The sequence below is a fragment of the Culex quinquefasciatus genome, chromosome 3, assembly GCF_015732765.1.
Source record: "Culex quinquefasciatus strain JHB chromosome 3, VPISU_Cqui_1.0_pri_paternal, whole genome shotgun sequence".
Lineage (NCBI taxonomy): Eukaryota > Metazoa > Arthropoda > Insecta > Diptera > Culicidae > Culex > Culex quinquefasciatus.
Genome location: NC_051863.1, coordinates 110,397,005 through 110,414,289, shown reverse-complemented (window position 1 = coordinate 110,414,289; position 17,285 = coordinate 110,397,005). Strand labels below are relative to the sequence as shown.

Sequence of the window (17,285 nt, the reverse complement as noted above, 5' to 3'; positions counted from 1 at the left end):
CCCACAGTGCAAAGATGCACTCCTCCGGTTTTGCGACGTTGCGGAAAAGAAAACCAAAATTTTCCTGAAACAAAACCCAAACCTAGCAGTCTTACAATCAGACAAAGGCAACAAAACCGTCATCATGAACAGCGAGGAGTACAAACAGAAAATGCTAGATCTCCTGAAGGACGACCAAACATACCAGCCCATAACACGTGACCCCACCTCGCGTTTCCAGAAACTAAACAACAATCTCGTACAACGTCTACACACACTGAAGCTGATCGACTTGAGAACTACGTACAAATTGAAAACCAACAGCGCGTTATGCCCGAGGATATACGGTCAACCAAAGGCGCACAAACAGGGACTGCCCTTAAGACCAGTGGTTCCCAACATAACAGCGCCATCTTACAACCTGTCTAAGTACATTGGACAGATGATCCGCAAATCGATCAACAGCCAGTACAACGTCAAGGATTCTTTCGAATTCTGTGAGTTTATCAACACTGTCACACTACCACCTGGACACGTGTTGATCTCACTTGATGTAGTCTCGCTCTTCACATGTGTACCCAAGCTACTAGTCGTCCATGACGTCATATATGGGTGGGAGGATCAAGAAGCATGCCAACAACATCAATCTCGACCTTTTCTTAGAGATGATCGAGTTCTGCATCGACGCGAGCTATTTCAAGTTCAATGAGCAGCATTACCAGCAGATCTTCGGCACGGCCATGGGAAACCCATTGTCCTCCACGGTAGCAGACCTAGTGATGGAAAACCTCCTAGTATCTGTCGTCCATAAACTGGACTTCCAACTACCTTTCCTCAAAAAATACGTAGACGACATCGTTACGGCCATTCCCCCAGACAAGCTGGACCACGTGATGGAGGTGTTCAATTCGTACAACGAACATCTTCAATTTACCTACGAACTAGAAAACAACTACCGACTACCATATCTCGACATGCTGCTAGTTCGCACTGAAACCCAAACCATCAGGACAGAATGGTACCAAAAGCCCATCGCGAGTGGTCGGTTCCTCGACTTTCACTCGCTCCACCCTTGAACCAAAAACTCAACACTGCCACCAATCTAATCAACCGGATCAACACCTTCTCTACAAACCTGTCCGACCAGCAGAAGGTGAAAATAATGGACAACCAGCTGAAAATCAACAATTACCCCCGAGCTCTCCGCAACCGGCTTATCAACCACAGAAACACTCGCCGTATCAACCCCCCTGTTGATCCAGTCCAGAATGATCAGACTACACCCACACAACATCTGCAACATACCTACCGTAGCATAGCATACATCCCAACACTGACTGAACAAGTCAAAAAGCAGCTGAAAAAGGACTACCCACACATAAAACTGGCCACAAGGAACATCAAAACAACCAAAACAATGTTCACACAAATGAAGGACACCACCCACAAGGAGGACCACAAAAATGTTATCTACAGCATACCCTGCACCGACTGCAACCAACAATACATAGGAATGACAACAAACAAACTCCGAACCAGGATATCAGGCCACAAATCAACACTCAACACACTGGAACGACTTCGACAAACAGGTATCCCCCAAGATGACCCCCAACTAACAACACTTAGCGAACGCACAGCACTGCTGAACCATTGCATCCAACAAAACCACACATTTTCTTTTGAAAACACAAAAATTCTAGACCGACACAACATAGAATCAGCCTTGCCCATCCTCGAAATGCTTCACATTTCAATTACACCAAACACAGTTAACAAACGTACAGACACAGAACAGTTAAATCCCATTTATGCTGGCATTATAAACAACCTAAAAGGAGAATGGGCAAATTTGTATGGGAGCTGGTCCAAGGATGTACACGAACGAGACCAACTTTTTTCGAAAGATCTCGCCGAGACATGAAAAAAAGTCTTCTGGACCAACTCTCTAAACCCCGGGGTTCAAAAGTTACAAGTTGTTGAAGTTTGAACAATTTGGGTTAAAATGTACAAAAAATCGTATTTTTGCTATTTCTAAAATCATTCATAAAATCTCTGTTTCATTATGGATTTCGATTTTCTTGACTTCATTCGACGCGTTTCAGCAAAAACTATGAGTTCTGATATGTCTTAGCATGATTGAAACATGATTTCTCTTGTTTTTTATCCGTTTGAACCGTTTGTGCAAGAGGCATCCCATAGAAACAAGTCGAAACTTCAAGGTTTTGAAACCGCATCCGACCCAGACTGCTTCAGTGAGTATGGAAGGCTTCAGTGCAATGTTGTAACAATTTATTGGGATGGTCTGAGTCATCCGAGAACTCCTTGGAGTTAAGACCGGTGAGTCTACCGCCGTAACAAGCAAGATGTCGGCGGTTTTGACCACGGATCATACCCGCATGGCTTCAGTGAGTATGGTAGACTACTATGCTGATATGTTGGAGTGTCCTGGGTTCTCCTAGGACTCCCTGGAGTAAAGATCTGTGGGTCTACTACCGTAACAATCCAAATGTCGACCGGTTTTGACAACGGAACATACCCGCATAGCTTCAGTGAGTGTGGTAGACTACTTTGCTAATGTGTTAGGATGCATTGGGTCATCCAAGGAATCCCTGGAGTTATGATCTGTGGAGCTACAGCCGTAACAAGCAAGAGGTCGACGGTTTTTGACCCCGGAACATACACGCATAGCTTCAGACAGAATGGTAGACTGCTTTGTTAATGTGTTGGGATGTCTTTGGTCATCCTAGGACTCCCTGGAGTTTAGATATTTGGGTCACTGTAACAAGAAAAAGGTCGATGATTTTTAACCGCGCATCATAACCGCAAAGATTCAGTGAGTATGGCAGACTGTATTGCTGTTATGTTGGGATGTTCTGGACCATTCCAGGGAGTCCTTGTAACAGCCGTAGACCTACAGATCATAACTTCAGGGAGTCCTTGGATGACCCAGGACATCCTAACACATTAGCAAAGTAGTCTACCACACTCACTGAAGCTATGCGGGTATGTTCCGTGGTCAAAAACCGGTCGACATTTTGCTTGTTACGGTAGTAGACTCACCGGTCTTAACTCCAAGGTGTTCTCGGATGACTCAGACCATCCCAATAAATTGTTACAACATTGCACTGAAGCCTTCCATACTCACTGAAGCAGTCTGGGTCGGATCCGGTTTCAAAACCTTGAAGTTCCAACTTGTTTCTATGGGATGCCTCTTGCACAAACGGTTCAAACGGATAAAAACAAGAGAAATCATGTTTCAATCATGCTATGACAAATCAGAACTCATAGTTTTTACTGATACGCGTCGAATGAAGTCAAGAAAATCGAAATCCATAATGAAACAGAGATTTTATGAATGATTTTAGAAATAGCAAAAATACGATTTTTTGTACATTTTAACCCAAAATGCTCAAACTTCAACAGCATGTAACTTTTGAACCCCGGGGTTTAGAGAGTTGGTCCAGAAGACTTTTTTTCATGTCTCGGCGAGATCTTTCGAAAAAAGTTGGTCCCGTTTGTGTACATCCTTGGACCAAATTTGCCCATTCTCCTTTCATAACAAACACAGACATGACAACAATGTCACTGTCAACTGTAACCCAACAGAAAATTAGACGAGTCCCTTTCCAATTCCCCAAAACACACAAACACACAATCAAAGTGAACAAGATAAAAGTGCACACGATAGAGCTCCGAACAATAACGACCAAAAACAGTTAGAAACGACATCTAGGCGAAAAGAGAATCCCCAAAATCATTACCAAACCAATGCAGTAAGTCTCCACAATACGAATCCACACACTCCCGATCAAAAATATCGACCAATGAACAAACATTCAATTTTCATAGTTTTCTCGACGCCACAAAACCGACATTTTACAAATTTTACAAAACTGAACCAAGACAACCGAACACCTACGTACGAGTAAGTACACATACAAATACACAAAAACACACAAAAATTAACGGAAAAACCAAAAACCAAATTTCTAGTTTCCCTGAAGATGATTTAATAAAAATCGAAACGTCGGATAAAGTACACAAATAAGTGTTTGAGCTGCTTCCAACGACTGCAAGCCGAAAATCCATCTCAAATTTAGAATTTTAGTTAGGCCTCGCATATGCAACTGGCCCAAGTAACATTTTTTTCCAGGAGTTCTACAAGAGCTCTTCAAGATAGCTACAGCATAGCAATTTGGTAAGATAAAACTCTCTTCAAGTACTCTTCCAAACTCCTGAAGAAGTTTTGAAGAGAATTTTATCCTACCGCGGTCCAAACTGCTATGTGGTAGCAATCTTGAAGAGCTCTTGTAGAACTCCTGGAAAAAATATTTACTTGGGGGGCTATTTTTTGTATGAAAAATAATCTTAACTATACAATTTTATAGTTTTTTGGAAACGTTATGAAGTCAGCTATAGAGCTACACCAAATTTACATGGTTTACGATGTTCTAAGTCATCCAAAACTTCCTCAAGTTAAGGCCTATGTGTCCACCGCTGTACACCCAAAGTTAAAGAACGAGAGGATAATCCTCACGAAAAGATACGTGAGAAAAGTGCTATTTTGCGAGAGTATAATCCTCTCGCGTGTTCATTCGTTCATTGGAACAGTTCATCCTATTGAGTGGCTTATATGCACACATGACCGCCACTTTGTCACCGAACCACGGTGGCCCATACGGCATAGGCACGGTTCAATATGCCGAAGGTCTTGGGTTCGAGTCTCGGTACCGGTACTTTTTTTTTTTTTGATTGATGAACTTTTTTTGAAGATGAGCCCATGAGTAAAGTACTCTCGGTTATTTCGGGATTTATCCTCTCAGTCCGCACACAGTACCATTTTACTACCGAATCTTGCTCTTTATTCTCTCGTATGCCGATGCCCAGTTCTGGGTGTACGAGTATCCCTGGTAACATTTTAGGTTTTAAGTAGGCCATAAAAGCCTATTGAGGCCGTATGAGGGTTTCCAGAACCATGATAAAACCTGTAAGTTTAAAAATGTTATTAGGGATGAGGTAGACGATTTTCGACCTAGAGGTCATGCTCGCGTAGCTTCAGGATGTCTCGGGGACTAGGCATTTGATATGCTGTGATGCTCTAGGTCATCCACAGATACTATATTGTTCCTGTTGAGATGTTCAAAGTGGTCCAAGAACTTCCGGAAGTTACGGCCGATGGGTCTACCGCCGTAACAAGACACAAGTCGGTAGTTTTTGACCTCAGATCATATCCGGATAGCCTTAGGAAGGTTCAGAGGCTAATCTACCGTTATGTGGTGATGTTCTGGGTTCTCTGTAAAGTCCCGGGAGCTACAGCCGTAAACTGGCTGCGCGCATCTGGGTTAAAGTTTACATGGGAATAATTATGGGAAATTGGAACTTTTTGTTCAAACACTCCTACAGGTCTGGAAAAATCACGCGCCAACCTCTAATATGGTCAGGCCTAAGGAGAATGGTCTGGAGAACACTCTTCCCGAAGAGAGCACACGGATTCGTTGTACCTAGAGCTGGCGCATCGGCAAACAATCTGATGTCTCCAGAATCAACGGTTTTCTCTGAAAAAGCATCAACTTTTCCGTAGCATGCCATGAAAGCTTGATGCACACCGCGACGCCATACCACGTGGGTGAGAAACGGCTGAGCCGATTTGACTAGAACCTGTTGCATTAGACTTGGTTTAGGGTCCCATAGATCGAGTTTTATACAGATTGAGGTAAGTAGTTCAAAAGTTATGTATAAAAATGTATTATCACATATATCCGGATCTCACTTAAATGTATGTATACTATGTCCGGATCCACCATCCAACCCATCGTTGGTTAGGTTATCAAAAGACCTTTCCAAAGAGTCCAAAACATTGAAGATCTGGCAACTCTGTCTCGAGATATGGCCACTTAAGTGATATTGATGTACTTTTTGGAAGCCGGATCTCGCTTAAATGTATGTAAACTATGTCCGGATCCACCATCCGACCCATCGTTGGTTAGGTTATCAAAAGACCTTTCCAAAGAGTCCAAAACATTGAAGATCTGGCAACCCTGTCTCGAGTGATTTTTATATACTTTTTTATTCCGGATCTATAAAATAAATGAATTTTGGCGAGAGTTCGGCAGCCATGTTGGCATCGGTCGCGTTTTGCTTCGTCGGAAATAAGTTTGACTATTTTGTGATGTTTTTCGGTGTTTTAAGGCCAGATATATCGTTAATCTGGGAGATAGTGATGAGATCTACTTCGGGATGGTGAAGTTTTTGTAAAATAGTTTGGTTTATTGTGTTTTTCGAGCGATTTATTTGGCGGTTCTGCGTGAAAGTTTTTTTTTCGGCAGAATTCTTCCCTCCGAGTGAAAGTTTAAAGAGAAAGAGTGCTGTGAGTGGTTTTTTTGGTACGACGATGACGGACGTGTGAATGGCTTCTTCAAGTAGATGCTGTTGCAGCGTCGTCATCATCATCATCATCCATCATTGACGACGTGACCAGCCAGTATTTTAGTGTGCCCAAGTTTCCGGTGAGTTCGCTCCAGGTTGTTTGGGCCTGTGACCCCTCTAAACAGCCTACTGTTTTCCGATTGGAAATGTGTTTGCCTCTCTTTATGTGAGTCCAGCTCCGAACTCCGAAGAGTGGCGCCCTGCTTTGTGAGTTTAACATGCGAGAGTTTGACAGATCGAAGAGACCTCCCTCCTCCCTTCTATGTGTGTCACTCAATTTACCATTCACATAATGCGCAACGGTACTCACGGCACTCACATCTGACAGTGATACAGGAACAGCGCAATCTTGATCCCACATTATTTATCTACGTTTTTTTTTTTTTGCTTTTTCTGAGTTGCAGTCTTTCTAGCCACTTGATAGGAAATTTTTCGTCAATCGGTTGAATGCTTGGCTAACAGCATTTACTTTGTCCATCCGTACTCTCTACCCTTGTAAAATTTATAGTATATAATTTATTTTAATTTCCATACTGCTGAATAGCAGTTCCATATGAAAGTTAAGCGGGGCCACTACGATTATGAGCCAAGTCGAGGCACTTTTATTGTATTTATTTTTGTTTGTTTAACTTTCATATGGAACTGATTTATTATTAAATTAAAGTTTTTTTATTTTACAACTTCCTGGACTACCCCTGATCGCATAAATGTCCCATGTGTATTTTTTATCGCTTTTGAGTTTTTGATGAAGTTTGGTTCAACATCGCGTCCCTTTCAGAAAAACCTACAACATTCAGTACTTTTTCCTATAAATCAGGAGGAAATCCAGTTTTTGTGCGAAAACTTAACACGTAACACATGTGAGGGACAAACTTCAAACGCGTTTTTCTCAGCTTGCTTTTTTTGAATATGGGCTTTTATGCGAACATGGACAGTGGAATCATTTTAAATGAACTGCTTTTATGATTTATTCATTCACTTCATGATTTTATATTTTCATATTATTCTTCATACAATTCTTTTCAATCCTACCATCCTCCAATACCATACGATCAAATTGCATCAACTAACGAAAACAAATTATAGTTTCTTAGTTTAAAGCTTCCAGGAATCATCTTTAAATTTATTGCTCTTATGTATTTTTCAAAAAAATCAGCAAATGGAACCATTTGGAGCATTGTGCTTTGAATTATATTATTCATTTTACAGCTTACTTGAACCATCTTTAAACTTACTGCTTATATTTGTCTATATCTATATTTATCTATACTCCATATAATTTATTTATATTTATATATAATTCCTTATCCTATTCCCTTTCCTTTTTCCTACTTTTCCTCCAAATCATATACGATAAAATTACATAAACCCATGACACTTAAAAAATCAGCAATGGAACCATCTGGAGTGATTGTACTTTTAAAAATAGTTATGCATTTTACAGCTTCCTGGAATCATCTTTAAATTTACTGCTTATATGTATTTATTTGTTCACTATATAATTTATTTTAATCTTCATATCATTCCTTATTCTATTCATTTTTGTTTATCTTACCATTCCCCCATACCATATATGATCAAATTTCCATATAATTCCTTACCCTATTCCTTGTTCTTTATCTTATTATCCCCCATACTATATATGATCGAATTGCAAAAACTCACGACACTTACAAAAAAATTCACTCACAAAACACACCACATCAAAACTGATCCGGAGCGTTTGGTACGGTATGTCCACGCATCCTTCCTCCCCTGTAGATTCTGTGAAATGTGATCCGTTCTCAGAATCCTCTCTGCGGTAAACACAACGCAGTAGGGCTGGCCGTTTTAATTTTTGTATTACATTTTCGGGTGTTCTCGGATGTAGTGCAATTATTAATGTTGACAAGAAAAGTGCTTGGGGCGTAATCTAATCACAAGACTTTCCAGCATGCTTTCATCGGACTGGCTGCGTTTGTGTTAGATTAGATTAGATTAGATTAGGATCTATAAAATAAATGAATTTTGTGTACAGCTACTGTTTGTAGTGAATGAGGAAGGCTCCAACCACATAGGTGGATTAAGTTAGATTTTATTTGCACATTCAGAAAAAAAAAAATCAAAAGGTTTTATATAGCTCCTCAAAATAATGATGCTACTTAAATTAACGTTTCATAGAACTAGTATGAATTAATTGTAACTGAATTCATTGAAAACAAGCAAATTTATTTCTTTTCATTTTAAATTTTTGGCACTATTGGCATAGTCAAAAAAACTCCGGGTCCAGGAATTCCCGGAAAATGTTCAAATTCTACTCTCGGAAATTGAAAATCTCGAGAATCGTCATCCTCTAATCACGACAGGTTTCTACTGCTAACTTAAATTTTTTTAAATGTTTTGTTCCATTCTATAAGGGAAAACAAATTTAAATGCAAATATTCAGATATTTAAAAGAGAACTAGTTTCAACACTTTGAAATGGTGTATCGAATCAATCCTCCTTGATTTGGAATGTAGGTGAAATAAATAAACCATAAATAGTTTGCAGGTGTGACTCAAACCTTCATCATTATTCATACTTTCTGAAAATAGAGCGCCCCCTCAAATGCTAAAACTCGACAACATCGCAACGCCAACAACCCACTTTGGCAAACTTAGACAAAAGATGTCATTTAATCAATAATGAATCATTTCGCTCCAAGTACGGTCCAACTTTAACGACTAACGGGAGGTGGGGTAACTCCTCAACTCTCCCCATCCCAACCTAGGCCGTTGAATATGAGTGACCGTCCGAAGCCGAAGCGCAGCAGCTGTCTCTGGATGTGTTCATTTCCGAGCCGGCCTGGAAAAACTTTGGCTTTCCAGATTTCCCAGGCCCCTAGACACGGGCCGGCTGGCGCGCGGTCGTTCGTTCTTTATAGGGTTTCTGAACTCGAGTCTCTTTTGTCTCTTTGTCGGCGGAGGTCGATTCCATCAAGAAACTTGCGGATGGAGCTTGAGGGGGGTGAAGGGAAGCCTTCAAGTTCTGGACAGGGACAGCCTTTCATTTTAATTCCATAATTAATGTTGCCATATCATCAGGGCCCGGTGTAGTACAGCACGTCCGACACAGGGCTTGATGTCCACTTCCGACGAAGGGTCGACAAAGAACAACTTCTTCCCCCGAACTTCTTGTTCCAGCGGGGAAAATCCGACTTTCGTTCCGGCCGGCGATTCCGGGTGGTTTTCCAGCAGAATGACAAATCTTGGGCAAAAAGTGCAGAGTGCATATGTTCTTCACGAGGACTTCTTTTGTGTGTGAGTGTGACGACGAGGTTGACCTCGGTCTGCCGAAAAACGTCCCGGAACCCGGAGTTGAGGGGGGCACAAAAGATTTGGCCAACTTTCGAACATTTATTGTCGTTGTAGTTCATGTGTGTGCCCTTGTTCTAGGTTCTCGAAGAGGGTGGAGATGGAGGAGGAGGTGTGTACTTTGTCGAGGGCAAATAAGTTCAAACATGAATAAAATGTTAGGGACGATGGTATTTGCTCTTTTCCACTCTTGAAAGTCGGCACACTTCCGAACAGCAGCAGGTTTTTGGGGGCTCGTTCTGGCTCTTTCTCAGGATGGAGTTTTTCCAAGGGCTTGAGTAAACGAGCAACCGAAAAGTCTATATGGAAAATGGCTTTCCAAGAATGTTAGTGCAACCTCCAGCAGGGAAAAAGGGTTTGATCTTGAAGGACATTGTTGAAATGCACCTTGACAATGTTTCACAGAAGTAGAATCTTGGTTAAATCTTAAAATAGTGGTCTGATAAAAACTGAGTTAAATCAAGACTTGAATTGCCGAACCAACTTGATACAGTTATGGCAGTAAACTTTGGCACTAAAATAAGAATCACCTGACTCCGGTGATTGTTCCGAAGCAAAAACCAGTGCACCAAGTTTACGTTGTAATTTCCCTTCGCCCTTTTGCCCTTAAATCCTCCGCCGTCTGCTAGCAATCCCGACGCACACGTACTCCAAGCTCACGCACAGTTCAACCTGCTCTCCCTCTACCCAGAAACACCGGAAGTCACATTCCTGACACTCACCACCACCCGGCGCGGCACGACCACTATCAACCAGACACCAGTCGGAGAGCAGTTTGAGCGTGGAACTGGCTGGCACTGCTAACAATAGGGCAAGAAGCACGTGATTTTTGTTATTCCACCTAACGTGACTTTGGAAGTTTATCAACAACTGCTGCCGCACTCGTGCTTACTCGGGCTCTGGTATAAACTCACCCGGGCACGCCGTGTGCTCTGTCCTGAAGCTTTCTACCCTTAGTAGTGGCTCATCTGTTTTGGGGGGGTACTGTCGAATGGAGGGATTTGGGTGTATTTTCGCAATTTAGTTCAAGTTACTTATCAACTTTACGCTGGCACATTCCATTTCGTACCTATAGAACGGAGACGATAGTATTGTTGATGATTTTGGAGAAGACGCGAGAAAACATTGTTCATTTTAAGGTGCAAGCTGCAAATGCCAACAAAATTCAAAATTTCATACTAGAATATTTATCGACATGTCCTCCCCCCAACCCCACTAAAATCAGTGTTCCAAAGGTTACCTCCTCTACCATATTCACCGACTATGTTTACTTAATTTCACCACGACCGCCGCCAACAAAGACCAGGGCCGTGTACAATGTCCAACGATGTCACCCAGAGAATCTAGTCAAACACACACACACACACACACTCAGTCCGTCCTTCCAGAGGGTGTTGTGTTGAACAAGTTGCACTTGCACCGCCACCACCTGGTTGAGTCTCCAGACGGACTCTAGGGCGAATGGCGATCAATTCAGCAAAGTAGGACTCACATTGTCTATTTGTTGCACAGCTCGTGAATTGTTCAAGGCTTCTTGCTGCGACGACGGCGTTGTCGCCTTTATGCTGTTTTGACGGATTCTGGCCAGTGGAGAAGTCGACGTCAACTACGGGTTTGGAAACGGAGGTATACATTGTTAAGGAAGCCTTTCAGCTGAGGAATTGAGGCTTTCGGGATAAATTAAGCGAGCTGCAAATTAGGGTGACCAACGCGTATGCTTGAAGTAAAAAAAAAAAAAATATTTAAATCATGCGACTAGGTTGATTTTTTTCGAAAGATTCATGTTCATATCTATCAAATTTCTTATGAATGTATCTTGCGCAACTCTACAAATTTACCAGACATTCAAGTTTGCTTTGAAATAAACTCCAAAATTCAAGCTGGAAACCCCAATACTGCCCATGTTCGCATAAATGTCCCATGTGCAAAAACAGCATGCTGAGAAAAAAGCATTTGAAGTTTGTCCCACACATAAGGCTACGTGTTAAGTTTTCACGAAAAAAAATGGATTTGCTCCTGATTCCTAGAACAAAGAACTTGATGTTATAGGCTTTTCTGAAAGAGCACACGATTTTGAATTAAACTGCATCATTAACTCAAAAGTGATAAAAAAGTGCATATGGGACATTTATGCGATCAGGGACAGTATACGACCCATTAAAATTTATTTTTTGTGTGCAATTTGTCATGAAAAATACAGCAACGGATTGCCCAGATACAAATTTGAGCTAAACATTGACTATTTCAATAAAAAGCTATTTATAACCCAAAAGGTTCCATCAAATATTTTTGTAATTCCGTCTTAAAACTACTTAGGCCGTTGCAAATATTTTTCAAAGTTTATGTCCCTCGGCTCTGACCAAAATCGAGGGGGAGGGGGGAGGGGGGGCTAGGTTTCAACATTTGTATGAAAAAAGTATTTTGAAATGCTTTTTACAGGCGTACAGTTACTTTCCAATCATTAGTTTTGAAAATATCGAGGTATTGACGGAATTCTTTTTCCCCAAAAAAAAAATTTTTTTTTTGGACTGTACATTGGTATTTCATGAAAATTAAAAATGTTTTCAAAGGAGTTCAAACATGCTAAATATGATTATAAATGTGGGAAAATGCATTTTTACTGGTTTTCAGTCGGTTGAACTTTAATTTTCATTAAAATTTTGAAGTTTTTCGAAAAAATATTTTTTTGCCCCCTGATTTTTCAGGCCTACTGTAAAGGGGGGGGGGGGCGACATAAACTTTGAAATATATTTGCAACGGCCTTACTTTTTCTTTCTAACAGAATGGTAAATCAATACCTTTCAATATCAGTGCTGAAAAATTGAAATGGGTGCTGAAAAAAGCAACTGGTACCGAAAAGAAACATTTTTCAATATTTTTTTTTTGTTTTGAAAGGTGAGTTTTTTTTGCTGTTTGACATAAAATTTCCTCAAAAATCGTTTTTCGAAATTGCAAATGAAATTGTCAGCAAGTCAATGCAAATTGTATTTTTTCAAGCACTCATCGTATTCATCCAAAAAAAGTTCACTAAAATGTACAACTCGTGCTGAAAAATTCTACTTTTTGCAACTTCTCGAAGAAACTACTTTTGTTTTAATCCTATACCATACATTTAATTTTAAACATTTTTGAACAACAATCAGTAACAATCTGATGTATCAGTGTTGGTTCCACATAAGCAGAGATATGCGCCTATTTCGTTAAAATAAAAATTGTCATTTTTCAAAGTTTCTGGATTTAATTGAAATTTATTTTTGATTCAATTGATGAACATCACCAACTCTTTTTTTATGATTCTAATTAAACAATTAGGTTAATTTTCATTAAAATTGGGCATAATTTTTCATTTTTCAACAAAATATTATCATCCTTACAAAAAAATTAAGCAGGTGATGTTCATCGTTTGAATCGATATGGTTTCTTCAACAAAATTGTTACTGGTAGTGAGGACAAACCAAACAAAAACACTCTTGAATAATAAGGATAGTTTTCAAATTGAAAATTAAATTCAAATAAATTTGTTCTTAATTTTTTTAAGCTTCGTTGTAAAACTGCTTACTTTTCCTAATATTCTCGAGTGACAAAACGGCTTTCATTTTGTTATCAAAAATAACAGGATTGAAAAGAATTACTTTTCAGCACTCTTAGGGTCCTTATTTTACCAAGTTAATGTAACTTTGCCAATGATTAAAAAACTGTGGTCAACTTTGGCCGTGTTATTAATTTATACCCTCTGCTTTTTATGCCAATATAATTTCAGTTATTTTTACTTTGAGTCATTTTGTTGCGACTGATAAACAATAAACAGCTAATAGGCAAAAAAATATTGAGTGTTGCAGAATAAGCCAGAAACTACCAATAAAATAATTAAATTAAATAGATAGAACCTGAATTTCGCAAAGAAAAATACTAAATATATATTAATAAATAAATAACAAAAGAAAATGTTTTTTTTTTTTCGAAAAAAAACAATGCTCAACAATGCTTTAGGGAAAAAAAACTAAGCAGTTTATGGTTTTGGTCTGTCTTTGTAATTATTGCTTTACAGTATGTGAACCTTCTTATAATCTTGATTTAGATTACCTGATTATTAGATTATCCTGTTTATTTTTTTAATTATTTTTGGCATTTGGCAATTAATTTTCGCTCCAAACCTAAATTAATTTAAACAGTAATTTCACAGCTGTACATTTCAAAATAACAAGGGTCCTGTTTTTCGGATCAACGATCAGAAATCACTCACTCACCACCGAACCAATCTTTGCTGACTAGAGCTTGCAACCAGTCACAAGCGAACACTACCCTACACTGAAATAAAAAAATGTAACAAATTCCTAAATTTTAGGAATTTTAAGTAATCCAAAAAACCCTATTACTAAATAAGGAAAAGTGGCAAAATTCCTAGAATTTAGGAATTTGGTACTTTTTTTTATTTCCGTGTAAGGCTGCCAGTGACTTGCTCAATCGTTTCTCCCAGCGACACAAATACTTCGTGAATTTCTTTGCCCACTCCGTCCGTCGACCCGACTCTCACACGAATACTTTCAGAGAGGAGAGAGTCTAACAACTAGAGGTGGGCAAAAAAAGAGCGAACCACTCAAAGAGCCGGTTCACTGAAAAGAGCGAACGAACCGTGGCTCACAAAAAAAGAACCGCGGTTCTTTTTTAAACTCCGGTCTTTTGTAAGAACCGTTACAATATGGCATGATTTTCGTTATAAATTTAATTTATTGAATTTCCAAAAAATATAGTATTAAATTTGTTTTTGAGAATTGAAAATGCTATTTCAAAAATTTCAATGCTTATAAAAATTAATTCCGAAAGTAAATGATTTTCTAAACAAAATGAAATAAACTTTTCAGTGTACAAGCGATTGCATAGCATAGCATAGCATTGGTGTCTACCCGTAGCTGCTACTTCGTTATTGACCAGGACCCCCAAACATTGCTCCGTGGACCACAGATGAAAAGTAGGAACCAATCATCACCCCTTCGCAATTTTCAAAGGTCCCTATCGTGCTGATCAATACCGACGCCGGCCACGACCAGTGGTAAGACACGGGGAAGTGGATGGGAATGTAAGCCGATACTTGAGTGATGGGACCGCCAAATCGACTGCGTCTCCGACAAAGTATCACATGAGTTTTGAGGGGTTAGTAAGATGGGTATGAGGTCAGGATTCACTGTGGTAGGTGATGCGACCATGAGCAATTTGTTTATCGGTTGAAATTTTAAAAATCTTAGGCAGCCGGCTGCGGAAAGATACCTATCTAGGGATTTAAATATAGTATTAATTCGACCGCGATTCTCCAGAAATTCTCCGTCGGCGTGCCTTCCGATCAACGGTGATGTAGGAAGGGCTTCATTCATTAAAACTATTTTATATCATAAGCCTTAAAACATATCCGTCGACGTGCTTTCAGATCCTCGATGATATGGAAAGGACTTAATCCAGCAATACGACTTGCTTGTCTCAAAAAACAAAAATCGGATCTATCGAAAACTATATAAAGCGAACAAAATAAAATTCATCGGCCAACGAACGCGCGAAAAAAAAATAAATGAAAAAAAAGAAGAAGAAATCCAATCACCCCATGTACACAAATAGCGACACAAAAGAGACGGAAAATAAAACGAAAAAAAAACAGGACTGCGCGGCCACACAGGCACCGCACTACTGATGCCATTATTTAATTATACTGACCAATCACCCCATGCACTCGAACAGCGACACAAAAGAGACGGAAAATAACACGAAAAAACAGGACTGAGCGTCCACACAGGCACCGCACTACCACTTTTCAGTGTACAAGCGATTGTTCATTAAAGTAATACCAGTATACAAATTAGATCATTCCAAATTGCATAATTTGTCAAATATTACCAAAAAATCTACTGAATATTTGAGAGATTTTGGAAAATAAAATGAATCATTTTGTCTGATTAAACTTTAGCGTTTATTGAATTTATCTAATTAATCAGAATATAGAGAAGAGTTCACAGAATAAATAAAATATCAGCATAAGTTCTATTCTTGCAGAAATAAACGAAATTTTAAAATTAATAGCAATTTTTCCAGCATTCTAGGTTTAAGTTTGGATGCCATTCAATTACTCGAATAATTAGTTTTGAGTAGAAATCATAACATTGACTTAAATCATAACATTGACTTATGGTTTTCAAGGGCATCTTCTCGTTTTCATTTTTTTTTATCAACTATGGCCGTTACAAATAATTTTCAAAGCACCCCTGCCCTTCAAAATCCGTCCGAAAAATCAGGGGACAAAACAATATTCATTTTTTCAAAAAAACTTTCAATTTTTTTTTTTTTTGAAAATAGATGTCTTATCCACTGAAAACAAATTAAAAAGCATTTTGGGATCGATCAAAAATATTTTGATTTTTGGTGAAATTCCGTTGCACAGTACCCAATGCAAAAGTTTATTTTTCGGTTAAAAAAAAACATTCATCAATACTTCGAACTTTTTAACAGTAATGATTGCAATACAAGTGAGAATGTGTGAAATGCATTTTAGAAATTTTTCTCATTTAAATGTCTTGCTCAGGGCTTGCGAAATTTCAACTTTGTTTGTGATAGCTGACAGAACACTCCAATCGTCTTCACCACGGCAACCTGATTTTTACATTCTACTTTCGTTCGTTTCGCACACAAAGGAATGAGTGCTACTTCGTTTCACTCACACAATCATTGACTTTCCTCCAGGAGAAAAATCGCTTCGAGAGCGGTCGTTTGACATTCTACCGAGATTCCGATCATCTCTCCAATGATAGCTATCATATGATTTCTGTCACCACGCAGCATACACTAGGAAGAGAGAGACAAAAACGAGAGAAAGAGAAAGAGCACGTTGTCTCGTTAGGGTGGCTGCTTGAGTGTAGCTCATTTTTCGTTCGTTTCGTCTTCGTGTTTACGTTCATCGACCGTCGCCAAGCAATGACGGTCATGATAGGCGTTGTGTGTCAGCGATCAAATATCGTTTTGGGAAATGATCGCTGACAGAAAGTTCTATCGAATATCAAGCAGTCACGTTCAGTGATAGATCCCTTTTCAAGCATTGGTCCTGCTATTTTTTTTTGCGAGTTGAGGGATATAAACTTCAAAAAATATTTGGTACGGCCAAATTTATAAAAGTCCAATGTGAAATGACATATAAAATCACGCGATTTTTGAAAAAAAAACCCTATTCATTCAAATTTTGAAAAAAGAGCGAAAGAGCCGTTCAAAAGAGCGGCTCTTTTTAAAGAGCGAACGGAAATAAGCGGCTCCTAAAAAAGAGCGGTTTTGCCCACTTCTACTAACAACATACCAGCTCGGCGCTCTTTTGGCCTGCACTACCACAGTTTGCCGTAAATTTGTATTTGGCTTGATGGAAATTGCTTGTAAATGTATCATTGATGTCGTGTTATCAACAAAATTGCAAAACATTCTCGATAACATAGATTTTAGGCAGTTTAATAACTGAGTAAAACAAAGCCGATCGTACACTATTTCGACTCAGCGACTGAGCGACAAAGCGCAATCGGT

General features: G+C 39.2%; 1 protein-coding gene and 1 long non-coding RNA gene across 4 annotated transcripts in view; one reads left to right on the top strand and one right to left on the bottom strand.

Moving 5' to 3' along the window:
* The window catches only part of LOC6043689 (CUGBP Elav-like family member 4), a 1,125,149-nt gene that overhangs the window by 1,069,593 nt on the left and 38,271 nt on the right, over positions 1-17,285 (bottom strand). The gene's annotated exons all lie outside the window — the stretch shown is intronic.
* LOC119770139 lies at positions 3,720-4,073 on the top strand. Of its 2 annotated transcripts, XR_005278674.1 has the most exons (3): positions 3,720-3,755; positions 3,832-3,907; positions 3,976-4,073. It is a non-coding gene; the product is annotated as an uncharacterized LOC119770139 (long non-coding RNA). The 2 variants fall into 2 exon arrangements; XR_005278673.1 differs by having other exon boundaries at positions 3,742-3,907.